Here is a 12555-nt window from a genome sequence, read left to right as displayed (position 1 = left end):
CACTCCCTGTTCAGCCTGGGAAAAGGCTCCATCTCCATCCAACCCCCGGGACTGGCATGAGCCTACCAACCTCTGGGTGCAGTTTCTCTATCTCTGCAATTAGAACAGGGGCTTCTGGGAGACAATCTGGATGAACTGAGGAGACAAGAACCCTCAATCTCCAGAGCCAACACATTAGCGCTTTAGGTTCACACTCCACCTCCCCCAGGTGTTCATGGGCTGGTGTTAGTAACACAGTTATCTCAAGAATCAGAAGTTATTTATCCAGGCAGGCCTGCAGTCCTAGCTCCAGCTGAGCCCTCCTGGGCCACCTTGACACTCTCTGGTCCCACCTGCTCTAGGCAAGTCCACCAAGCTCCTACTGTCCCCTGCCCACTCCACCACTTGGGCCCCAGCCTGACCAGACTGGGGGGAGCTTGACTGCAGGCTCTCCCAGCTCACTTACTACCCACATATAGCAGGGCCCCTAATCCAAGCAAAACGCCCTGCTGGAAGGCAGACACGGACTAGCAGCTGGGGGTCAGGGGGCTGGCACAGGGCTGGGAGAAAAGCCTTGGGGCTGGCTGTCCTGCCCCGACTGATCTTGGAGACCCTCCACGAGGGGGCTGTCAGGGCAGCGCTTCCGTCCAGCGGAGGATCCCCAGATTCCGACACTGAGACAGGGCATGGGTACCTCCTAGGGAAGAGAGCTGCCTGAGGCAGGAGAACTCAGCCAGGGGCAGGGGCATCGGGGCTCCAGCTCCAGCAACGAGGAGGCGTATGGGAGCACCCACCCACCCAGAACCTCTCGGAGAAAAAGTTGCTTTGCACACCGGTGACCCCGCAGGCCACATCCTTCACACATCTCCACGTCGCTTCGATCTTGAGCGTCCAGGCAGCCCGGACAGGTACAGCGCCCACTCTAGTCTTGTCGTCCTCGCGTCCGCGGGAAGCCCCTGCCTCTCCGCGCCCCGCGCCCCAGACACTTCCGCAGAGTTGCAGTGCCGCGGGTCCCAGAGGGATCGCGGGGTGGCCCGGCCGCCTGCCCGCTCCCTCCCGGTTCCCGCCGCACTCACCTCTTCCACGGCGGCGGGGCCTGGGCTCCCGAGTGGCGGCGGCGGCGGCAGAAGAGCGGCTCCCGGTTGGGCCGGTCCGCGCTAGCGGCCCCCCGGGGCCATGTCCCTGCCCGCGCCCTCTCGCCGCTGTGCCTGAGCCGGGGTCGGCGCCGCGGACCCGGCTTAACGGGGTCTGCTGGCTTCGGGCGCGTCAGCAGTCGAGGCCCCGGACCCCATCCCGGGCCATGGGAAGGCTCAGGGGCGCTCGGGGCCGCCACCCCCCGGGTGGGCTGCGGGCGCCCCCTGGCCGGCGCGCCGAGGGCGCATTCCCCGGCGCGGGGCGCGGGCGACAGCGCGCGCTCGGCTTCGGGGCGCTGCGCTCGGTTTGGCCCACAGGCACTGTGCTCGCCTGGTGTCTGGAGTGGGGCCGGGCGGCCGCGCTGGGCTGCGCTCGGGGCTCACCGGGCCGCGGCCGTTCGCTCGCTGGCTCGCTCGCTCTGGTCTCGCGGCCGCCGGCGGGACAGGGCGCTCGGAGCCGCGCGGGGAGCGCCGGCAATTGGCCGCCCGTGGGCGACATTTGCATAGCGCGGCCCCGCCCCGCCCGCCCCGCCCGGCCCCACCCCCAGGGCGGGACCCGCCCGGCCGCCGTCCCGCCCCCGCTCCACCTGTCCGCGGGGTGGGCTCGGTGCTCCCAGGCGGTGGGGCAGCCCGCGCCCGGTAAGGCTAACCTGCACCCCGCGCCCCGGCCCTGGCTTCGCGGGCGGCGCCCCCGCCCCGCCCCGGCTTTGTCTCTCCGTGGATACACCGCGCACACCGCGCCTGGTGTTTACCCGGGCACTCAACTCCCTGGCGGGAAGGGCAGGCGCGCCAGACAGCAAGAGGCTGCGCTCACCTGCGCACCCCCTGCCGTGTCCGTCCTTCCCACTCGCTGCCCGCCACGCCTGGCCTCGCGTGAGCCCCGCAGCTCAGGACCCAGGACTGCCCGGGCCGCTCAGCAGGTGGCAGTGCAGCCCCTGGGACGGCTGACACAGCTGGACCTGTCCTCCGCCTCCAGCCCAGGCCAGGTCAGCCTTACAGCTCCATCCAACAGTTCTAGGGCTCCCTGCGATCTCCCCAGCAGCCAGCCCTATTTCAAGCCAGTAGCCCCACGGACCCACCCCTTATATTTCCACATCCCAGAGAAGCCAGATAGGGGTTCCTGAAAGCGACATTAGCTTTCAAGTGGATTCCTGACGACTGCAGATCTGAGATCTCTGCAACTGAGCTACGGGCCCACCTTGATCCCAGGAAGGCACCTTCCACTCAACCTAACGCAATGGCCAAGGCCATGGCCTCACCAGCCAGGACCACAGTCTCAGCCCTGCCCCATGCACTTTGCCAAGGTCCCAATGGGCACGGGCCTCTTTGTCCTCTCCCTTCTCCCTCTTCTCCTGTTCCCTCCCCTTTCTTCTCTTCTCTCTTTTCTGGTCTTTCTTTTCCCCTCCTTTCCCCCCTCCTTGTGTGTGTTTAGTCCTGTCTCACTCTTTGTCACCCTGTAGACTAGCCCATAGCCCACCAGGTTCCTCTGTCCATGAGATTCTCCAGGCAAGAATACTGGAGTAGGTTGCCTTTCCCTTCTCCAGGGGATCTTCCTGACCCAGGGATAGAACCCAGGTCTCCCGCATTGCAGGCAGAGTCTTCACTCTGAGCCACCAGGGAAGCCGTTTTCCCCTCCTTCCTCTCCCGCTATTTTTCCTTGTCTGCTTCCTCCTCACTCTCTTCTCCTTTCTCTCTTCCTCCTCTTCCTTCTCCTTCTGGCTAAACCCCACCCAAGACGTCTCTCCCTCTGACCTATTGGCTGGTTGACTGCAAATGTAGGTTGTTAGGGATGTTAGGGATCTTGCTGAGGGCCTCCTGACGCGGACATAGACTTGGACTGCTGGCTCGCATGCTCCAAGCGGAGGCTGGCCACTGGATGTGAGCAAACACCAGCCTGCAGATACAGTGGCTGCAGTGACAGCGCCTGTGCATCTCTCGCCGTCATGCCTCATTTAAAAACACTGTGTCAATCATTCCTCCTCATTTCCCCCTTCTCCGTACGAGGGTCACCCTTGAGGTCACTGCCGCCGCACCACCATTACCAGTGCAGCCTTCGCCACCATCACTGCTGAGGGTTTCCAAAGCCATCACTTCCACCACCATCCCGGAGCTCCCTGACCACCTCTGTCACCACTAGCAGCACGATCATCACGCTGGTCACTAAAGCAGCACTGTGGGGACTTGGCAAAAACAACTCCAGGGTGCTGGGTTGGGAAGGGAAGAGACTCAGCTGATTTATCTGTGGAGCACCTCTCAGACACACACACAGGCCTCTCAGCACACGGAGGCCTTTGGTGGCAGTGGGGTGGGAGGAAGGGGACAGCGGAAGAGAAGAGAGTTAGAGCTGGGCTTGGCTACACATAGTGGAATGGTGCCAGTTCTCTTGTAATCACTGTGAGAAGGTTGAATAATCAACAGAAATCAAAACAGTTATAGTTGTAGTAGTGAATCCACACTGCACCCTTGTCCTGTTGTGTGTGGTGCCGGGATGAGCACTTTGTATCACTATTATTGTTATTTTATATACAATATGTATTATTGGGAGGAACACTGTAGACTGCAGTGATTCTGTCTCCAATTTCAGGGGTCAAAGACCCCTTGAAACCAGCCTGATGCCTGACCAGGGGGTCCTGCATGCCGTTCACAATCCCACTGAGAAGCAAGTCCTGCTGTCCCCATTGTATAGCTGAGGAAGAGGAGACTGGGAGAAGTGGAGTGAGGCCTGTAACCACCAGCTGTGGGGTGGGAAAGGCAGCATTTTCTGGAGCTATGGGAAGGCTCCAGGAGGGAAGGGCCAGGCCACAAGGCCCACACAGAGCCAAGGGCCTGCAGACCAGTGCTGGCAGGGCTGGCAATGAGTGCTAGAGCCACACTTGGCACTTAGGGAGTTCAATAAATCTTTATTGAATGAATAAGGGGGCAAATCCCTGTAACACCAGATCCAAGAGGGAACATGAACCAAGAGGCCAGGAGCCAACTCCCTGCCTGCTACCCAGCTCCTCTGGACTGGCCGCCCCCACCCAACTCTCACCGCCACCCCGCAAGTCCTGTCTTTCTGTCTCAGTGCCCCTCAGCTGTGCCAGCTCCACCTGAGAGCCACCCAGGATGCCCCGTGGGGCCACCTGAACAGAGGCCAGGCCAGGCTGACCCCTGCCTGGCCTCTGTCCCTCCTTCCTCTGTGGACACTCAGACCCCAGGCATGCTCAGTCCCTATGGCCCACACTAGTGCCGGTCTGGACATGCAAGGTGGTAGGAAGTTCAGAGATGGTTAAGCCAGGTCTGGTTCCCCACCTTGACCGAGCCTCTGGGGTTCCCATCCTGGAGCAGTGTCCTCTCCCTTCCTACATGAGGACAGGCCCTTGGGGTGACATCCTGGCTGTTCAGCCTTGGGCTCAGCTTCCCAGAGCTCCTGAGGTCCCACAGAGCCTGTTAGTGAGGGCTACAATTGGGAAAGAATTGGTCCCCTTTGTCCCAGTCGCCACCCATGGGGATAGTGCTGTAACAGGCAGGAGAGCTTTGAAGGTCTCCCCTAGACACCCCCAGTCTTCAGCCTGGCCCAGACTTTGTTTCTGGCAGTGCTCATTCCTGTTTAGTTTCCTTCTTGCTCTTCCAGGCTGTGCTGTTGGGGGCTGAAGTGCAGCCTTGGGCCTCCTGCTGCCTGTCTAACCTCTGTCTACACTATTGGCCTCTATCTGGCCTCTACTGTGGGTAAACTTGAGAAAACCTGCCCTCTTGGTCTCTGCATCTGGAAGGCTGGACAAGGCAGGCCTGGGCCTCAGGGACTGGCTATGCCCCCTCCACGAAGGTGGCCCACTAAACCAGCACTCTCTCCTCTGGCTCGATCTCCGGGGAACCTGTTTCCCGGGCCTAGCCGGCTGAGCAAGCCTTGGCCCGCCCAGCCCTAGCGTTGCTGGCTCAGGTTTCCCCACTTTCTGGTTTTCTCATCTCCTCTGCCCCAGGCGCTGCCTGCTTTCTGGCCCAGCCCCCACCCACCCGGAACTGGATCCCAGAGAGGGGGAGTGATGGAAAGGGGGCCCCCAGGAGGGGGTGCAAGGCCGTGCTTGCTGCACCGGGAGGGGGGCGGGCAGTGAGGAGTCACCCACCCCTGGCTCAGCCTTCTCCTGCCCAGCCTGCCCCAGGGGCTGGCTCCGAGCCGATCAAAAGCTGGAACGACCCACCTCCCTGGCTGCTCCCCAAAGCTGCCTCTAGGCCTTTTCTGCTGTCGTCCCCTCTGCTAGGAATGCTCTTCAGTACCAGTGTAAGCCCTGTGTTTCCTCTAGCCCAGAGCCTATGGCCACCTCCATCACCCTCCACACACTGTCCCTTTCTGCACAAGGGGCCAGGCTCCCTTCTTGAGGCAGCTTCATCCTCCCCTTCCACTCTGGAGCCCTGCAGGCCTCCCAGGCCTCTTTGAAGAGTTCTGCCCTTGCTCTCATCTCTGGGTCTTCGCACATGCTGATCCCCTGTGCTGGAATGCTTTTCCCGTTTCCTCCTAGATCCTGTAGGCCTCTGGGAAGACACGACCTCCCAGGAAGCCAGTCCTAATGTTTGGGTCAGAAGCTTCTTTAGTCCCTAGGGATCCTGCCAGTCCATCCAGAGACCGGGACACCCAGCTCTCTCTGTGTTCTGGCTGGGCCCCACAGAGACTCATCAGCCATGCTTCTCGTGTGCATTCAGAGTGAACAAAAGAGGGGGTCATGGGATCTGAGTTGCCCATACTCATCTCATCCCATGTTTGCATTACTCTGTGTGTGTTTGTATATTGAGGGAGGTGGGGGTTGGGTGGGCCTAAGCTTGGCTGGCTGCCAAGTGACCCATGACCATCAGCCAGCCTGAGCATATCCTGTTTAGATAGAGCCCAGACAGCCATCCCTTACCCACTCGGGCCTGCCCAGCCCTTGCTGGGGAGCCCAGGTCCTGGGCCTAGAGCTCAATCCTGATCTGCTCCAGAAAAGTATCTTTACTAAGAACTGAGATGGGAATTCTGCATCTCCCCTGCCCCCATGGCGCAGGCCTTTTTTCTGGGTGCCTGGGCCCAGGGTCATTTATGGTTGGGCAGCCCCAACCACTGGGTAGGGGTGGGGGGTGCGGAGTATGGCTGAAAAGACCTTGGATCTGGAGCCACTCCTTGGTTTTGCTCAGCTCAGTTGAGACAGTCCCATCCTTCCAACTGCTCAGGCCAAAAAGTCTATGAATCAGCCTAGACTCTCACATCTCCATCGAGACCTTTCAACTTCACCTTTAAAATATACACAATGTCAGGTGACCACTTCCTCCCTTCTCCCTGGCCGCCAGCTCCACAGCCACCACCTCCACGGCCAATCTCATCTCTCATCTGACAAGGGACAGGAGCCTGCTTACTAGGCTCCCTGCTTCTGCTCTTGCCTCCTGCTAACCAGCTAGGATTCAGAGAAACCCTGTTAAAATGGAAGCCAAGGCATGTCTCGCTCTTGACTGAAGCTCTCAATGGCTCCTACTTCCTTGAGAGTCAAAGCCAAGTCCTTGCAGCGGCTTCTCCCCAGCCCCACTTGTCTCTGACTCACGTCCTCCTGCTCTTGGCGGCAGCCTCCTCTCTCTCTTCCTCTCATACCAGGCACGCTTCAGTGACTGCTCCCTTCACCAACCAAGGTCCGTCTGGTCAGAGCTACGGCTTTTCGCATGGTCAGGTATGGATGTGAGAGCTGGACTATAAAGAAAGCTGAGCGCCGAAGAATAGATGCTCTTGAACTGTGGTGCTGGAGAAGGCTCTTGAGAGTCCCTTGGACTGCAAGGAGATCCAACCAGTCCATCCTAAAGGAGATCAGTCCTGGGGGTTCATTGGAAGGACTGATGCTGAAGCTGAAACTCCAATACTTTGGCCACCTGATACAAAGAACCAACTTATTGGAAAAGACCCTGATTCTGGGAAAGATTGAAGACAAGAGGAGAAGGGGACAACAGAGGATGAGATGGTTGGATGGCATCACCGATGCGATGGACATGAGTTTGAGTAAACTCCGGGAGGTGGTGATGGACGGGGGAAGACTGGTGTGCTGCAGTCCATGGGGTTGCAAAGAGTAGGATACAACTGAGCGACTGAACTCACTTAACCTGGATGATCTTCCTGCAGGCATCCCCCTGCTTCTCCCTTACCTCCTTCAGATTTTTGCTCAGATAGTCCCTGTCACGAGTAGTATCTGTCACCACCACCACCCCAATGCGCTTGACTTTCCCTTTGCTTCCTCTCTTTTTCTCCTCCTTTACTTCTTTTTTTTTGCTTATTGTTTATTGTCCATCTCTCTACCCCTGGTAGACCATCAGCATCAAGAGGGCAGAAATTGTTCTATTTGCTTTTCCCCCAGCACCCAGAACGGAGACTGGTATACAGTTTCCTCAATGAATGAGAGAAGGGCTCTGCCCAGGACCCCTCTGCACTCTGATCAGGGGCTGGGAGTGGCTTCCTACCCTGAGCTTTGGGCCTCTGCTCTCACTCTCTGGGGCTGAGGACAGGGCAGGGATGGGTACCCATGTGCTGTTTCCCCCTCTACGGAAGAGCGGGCCTGAGGAAAGAGTGTCTCCAGCTACGGCCCAGAGACTCAAGGTCAACTTTGCCTTGACTTTAGAGGCAGGGAAAATCTAGTTGTGAGCCACCCGCTGCCCGCCCCCACCCAGGGGCAGGCATAGTACTTCAGGCAGAGGTGTGTCTCAGAGCTAGGGGAGACCAGGGCAGGCCCCCAACCAAGCTAAGTGCGCCGGGCTCTGATCCTGTGGGGTTTCTGGCTGCCTCCCAGGCCCACATCTGCTGCACACACCCCTTCCATGTGTCTGTGTGGCCACAGTCCTGGGGGAGGGGGGCCCAGGGAGGGTCCTGCAGCCAGGCCTGCAAGCTGAGATCTGGACTTACTTAGTTCCAAATGACTGGGGAATGTCCCTTCCGTGACAGCCGCGGCACGGCCTCCCCTGGTCCCTTGTTGCCAGCAGGGAAATGGGGCCCAGATAAGGCAACCCCCCAAAGCAGGAGGGGCTGGTGGGCAGACCCTGGGCACCCTGCCATCCTGGTCCTCCTCCCTTAGCCTGGATTCAGGCCTTCCCTGAGGAAGGGCTACAATACGAGGCCGTTGTCCTTAGCCTCAGACCAGAGATCTAAGGCCAGAGCATCCCATCTGGGTTTCCATCCCCCAGGAGTCAGGAAATGGAGGATCTTGGCCAGTGCCATCGCCTATTCTGGGCTGTAAGGCATCTGGGGCACAGCAGCATTGGGACTGGCCAAGGAGGAAGGCTCCATGCAGAGAATCTCCCCATTACAGCTCATGGCCTCGTGCCTTAGAGGAGTGTCGGGTAGCAGGGCGGATGCCAGGCAGTGGGGAGCTGGGACTGCCCCGGCCAACCTGGTGCCTGCTAAGCACTCCATCCAGAAGGATGAACCTCCCTGCTCGGCATGTGGTTGGCAGGGCAGCGAAGTCAAGCCTACGCTCCCTACCCTGGGACAGGGTGCCATCCTGTCCTGTGAGGGTTTAATTTCTGAACATAACTGGCCTTACCTGGCCTCTGAACCAACATCCAGGAATCAGGGGCTCCACTTGTGCTATCTGTGGAGTCTTAGGAAGGATGAGGGTCTCTGGCTCACATTGGTTAGAACATCACTGTGCACCCATTTCACAGAAGGGAATACTGAGTCCTTGAGGAGCAGGAGCCTGGGCAACCTTGTCTGGGGATTCCAAACTAGGGTCCCCTTGCATGTTGAGGTGTAGCCTCTGATTGAGGAAAGACTAGGACTGGCCTGAGGGTAATGAGGGCAGGAGAGTCTGATTGAAGATTTTAGAGGATTCCTCTGGCTTCTGGGGGGGCCAGAAAGGGAGCTATGAGCATCAAGAGAGAGGACAGGGACCTGGCTAGATTACTAGGAGCGCTGCTAGGTATGCTCAACTCAGCCAGGGTCCCCTCACTTTTCCCTTTTGTGTATGAGATCTGACCCAGACTTTTGGAATGGGGAAAGTGGCTTCCTTCCTAGCCTCGGACACCCTCCACATGTAGCCTGGCTGACCGGGCTCCCTGCCCCGCTCCCCTGAGACAGTGGTTTAAGCTTTAATCTGAGGACAAGTTTCAGCAAAGCTCATGTTTGCCGCCAGAAGGAGCAGGGACCAACCTAGATGGAGGGATAAGGTGGGAGGGGGATTTGGAGGGAGGGAAGGGGCAGGGCCCGCCTAGGGAGAGATCAGAAATCCACACTCCACCCTCTGGCCTGCCTGCCTCCAGCAGCTCCAGACTAACGTGCAGGGGCCCTATTCCTGCCATTTCGAGCGGTGCATTCAGGTGTCCACAGCCTGTCTGAACACCTACTATGTGCTGCCTCTACTCAGCTCACAGGGAAGGGTCTCTGGGCCCAAGTTGTACTCTTCAGGTAGCAGTCCTGGTCAGGTCCCGACTCCCCAGGATGCTGGTCAGGGGTACAGAGGGGCATTTCGTCCTCAGAAGGAGGTTCTGCTCTTCCTTCCCCCTTCCCAGTTGCTGGTCTCTTCACAATCCCTGGAGGAAAACCGGGGCCCCCAGCCTGCCGGACCCCTTGTCCTCTCCTGAAGTACCCGCAATTCCTGTCCTCGAGCCCAAGTTGCCCCAACTTCTCTTTACCCCTGCAGCCCTTCCACACCACCCCCCAGCCATGAGGCAGCCTTCTCCCCAGTGCACCCAGCCCCTGCCCGCGGGAGAGGAGGCATACGGAGAGCTGGGTGGCTGGAACAAAGAAGAAATTCCAGCACACATTCTGCAGGTAGAGCCAGCTACGTGGTAGGGCTGGTCTATAGTTTCCGGATTCAAATACTATCTCCCCCTAAAGGCCCCCCAACTGCCCAGCTAGTCACTGTCCCCTGAACTCTTAGGAGACAACCTCTCTACCTTGTGTCTTGGTCAAATATCACATGTTCATTCTGCAGGTATCACATGTGCCCTGCCCAAAATTCCATGAAATTCCCAAAACCAAAACTTGAATTTTCCACTCATCTTCAACTATTCATATAGCACTTACATTATATTTGGGCTTCCCTGGTGGCTCAGACGGTACAGAATCTGTCTACAATGCACGAGACAGAGGTTCAGTCCCTGGGTCGGCAAGGTTCCCTGGAGAAGGAAATGGCCATCCATTCCAGTATTCTTGCCTGGAGAATCCCATGGACAGAGGAGCCTGGCGGTCTCCAGTCCACGGGGTCACAAAGAGTCAGACACAACTGAGCAACTAACACTACAACTACTGCCCTGTGCCAACTGCCAGGCCACGGAGGCTAAGGTCTCCACACATCTCATATTCACTCCGACCCTGAACTTCAGAGGGTCTGGTGGAGCCTCCTCTGAGCTGAGGGTGCAGTTCTGGGAGGATGGACACAATGGGTCAGACTGGGCTTCCCTGGTGGTACAGTGGATAAGAATCTGCCTGCCAATGCAGGAGACTCGAGTTCGATTCCTGATCCTGGAAGATCTCACGTGCCAAGGAGCAGCTAAACCTGTGAGCCACGACGCCTGAGCCTGTGCTCTGTAACAAGAGAAGCCACCATAATGAGAAGTCCGCACACGGTAACTAGCATAGCCCCAGCTTGCCACAACTAGAGAAAAGCGCACGCAGCAACAAAGACCCAGCACAGCCAAAAAGTGGGTCAGACTGCCACTGAGCCCCTGCCCATTGGGTGAGTAAGCTCCCAAAGCCCAGCTTCCCGTGTTGATTCTCCACCCCAGTGTGGGCTGAAGTTTTAACAAAATTGTCCCCAAGGAGTGGTGGTGGTAGTTTAGTCACTAAATCACTCTTGCGACCCCATGAACTGTACCTGCCAGGCTCCTCTGTCCATGGGATTTTCCAGGCAAGAATACTGGAGTGGGTTGTCATTTCCTACTCCAGGAGATCGTCCTGACCCAGGGATCGAACCTGGATCTCCTGCATTGCAAGCAGAATCTTTACCTACTGAACAACAAAATTGTCCCCAAGGAGTGGTAGGCTAGACTTATAGGCCTGGGGTTGAGGAAAAGGGCCCACTTTAGGAGACCCTAATGGCACAGAGCTTGGGGGATCAAGTCCCTGCAGGGCCCAGGCCTGCCCTGGACCCTAAACCTTGGAGAGGCCCCCTGAGGGCTGGGAGATGGGTCTCAGAGAGGAAATGGTCTGGCATCTAGAGAAACACGAGTCTCACAGAAGTGTGGAGACCGGTGTGGAGCCTGGGTGGTGGCTGAGGCCGTGCAGCTCTGGCCTTGCTCTCTAAGCAGCCACCGGGGCTTCCGTGGACATGGGAACACAGGCAGACGCAGCCAGGGACACTGAGCTCTTTGATCTCACCGTGCCTCTCCACCTACCCAACCATCACGGCCAGCAAGGCTGGGGCTGCAGTACGAGTGCACGCAAGTGTGGGCAGGTCTCCACGGGGCCCCATCAAGGACCCTCTGACTCCAAGCCTAGCTGCCTGAGGGTCTTACCCACCCATGGCCCATGTACATTTATTTGCTTATTCTCTGGAGACCAGTTTCCTCATCTGGAAAATGAGAGCTAGTCTCTCATCTCAGGGTGCTGGGAGGATGAAATGAGCCACTACGAGCGGATTGCGGGGAGCAGCATCTGGTATGTAGGGCATTCTCTGCCCATGTCACCTTTGCTATGACTCACTGCTTCTCTCCAGCAGATGCCAGAGAGACCCAGGGGCATGAGGGCTTACCTATACTCCTCTACCATGGGCTGGAGCCCCAGGAGAGAATGGGGACCTTTCTCAGCCAGCAGAAGGGACTCCATATCTAGCCACTGCCTCAGCGCCTCAGATATCCAGGACCTACAGGGCGGCACACAGGATTGCCCCACTGGAGCCTCTCCCAGCAAAGGCAACCACACCGTCCTCCAGGGAGAGGCCTGCATGCCGGCTGTCAAGGGAATGCGGTGATAGCACAGGAGGGACTCCCAGGCCACACACCTGCTTTCCTCTAGGCCAGCCCCACTCTGGCCCTGACCGCAGTGTCCAGCCCACAGTTTCTGCAAAACATCTATGACTCAGGAGTTCTCGGGGTCAGCAAGGTGACGAGGCCCCAGATCAGCTCTGAGGTTGGCCAGGGGATATCCAAGCGGGTGTGTATATGTGGAGGGCTAGGAGAATGACCAGAGAAGGCAATGGCAAGCCACTCCAGTACTATTGCCTAGAAAATCCCATGGATGGAAGAGCCTGGTAGGCTGCAGTCCGTGGGGTTGCTAAGGGTCGGACACGACTGAGCGACTTCACTTTCACTTTTCACTTTCACACATTGGAGAAGGAAATGGCAACCCACTCCAGTGTTCTTGCCTGGAGAATCCCAGGGACAGGGGAGCCTGGTGGGCTTCCGTCTATGGGGTCACACAGAGTCGGACACAACTGAAGTGACTTAGCAGCAGCAGCAGGAGAATGACTCATGAATGGCCGCACAGAGGAAGTGACAGTGTCACTGGGCCTTAAAGAACCAATCTGAG

At 58.1% G+C, this 12555-nt stretch overlaps 1 protein-coding gene across 2 annotated transcripts in view; it reads right to left on the bottom strand.

Moving 5' to 3' along the window:
• The window catches only part of SEMA3F (semaphorin 3F), a 28609-nt gene extending 27036 nt beyond the window's left edge, over positions 1 to 1573 (bottom strand). Inside the window, exon 1 of one of the 2 annotated variants that reach the window (XM_055413865.2) lies at positions 1056 to 1573. The gene's annotated coding sequence lies outside the window, so the exon portion shown is untranslated. The remainder of the gene's footprint in view (positions 1 to 1055) is intronic. The other variant, XM_055413866.2, reaches the window with a different exon arrangement.
• Between the last annotated feature and the right edge of the window lie 10982 nt (positions 1574 to 12555).

This window comes from Moschus berezovskii, chromosome 24, assembly GCF_049115385.1.
Source record: "Moschus berezovskii isolate FMDL1 chromosome 24, NW_MosBer_1.0, whole genome shotgun sequence".
Taxonomy (NCBI): domain Eukaryota; kingdom Metazoa; phylum Chordata; class Mammalia; order Artiodactyla; family Moschidae; genus Moschus; species Moschus berezovskii.
The sequence above is the reverse complement of the archived record's forward strand: the minus strand, read 5'-3'. Positions and strand labels throughout refer to the sequence as shown.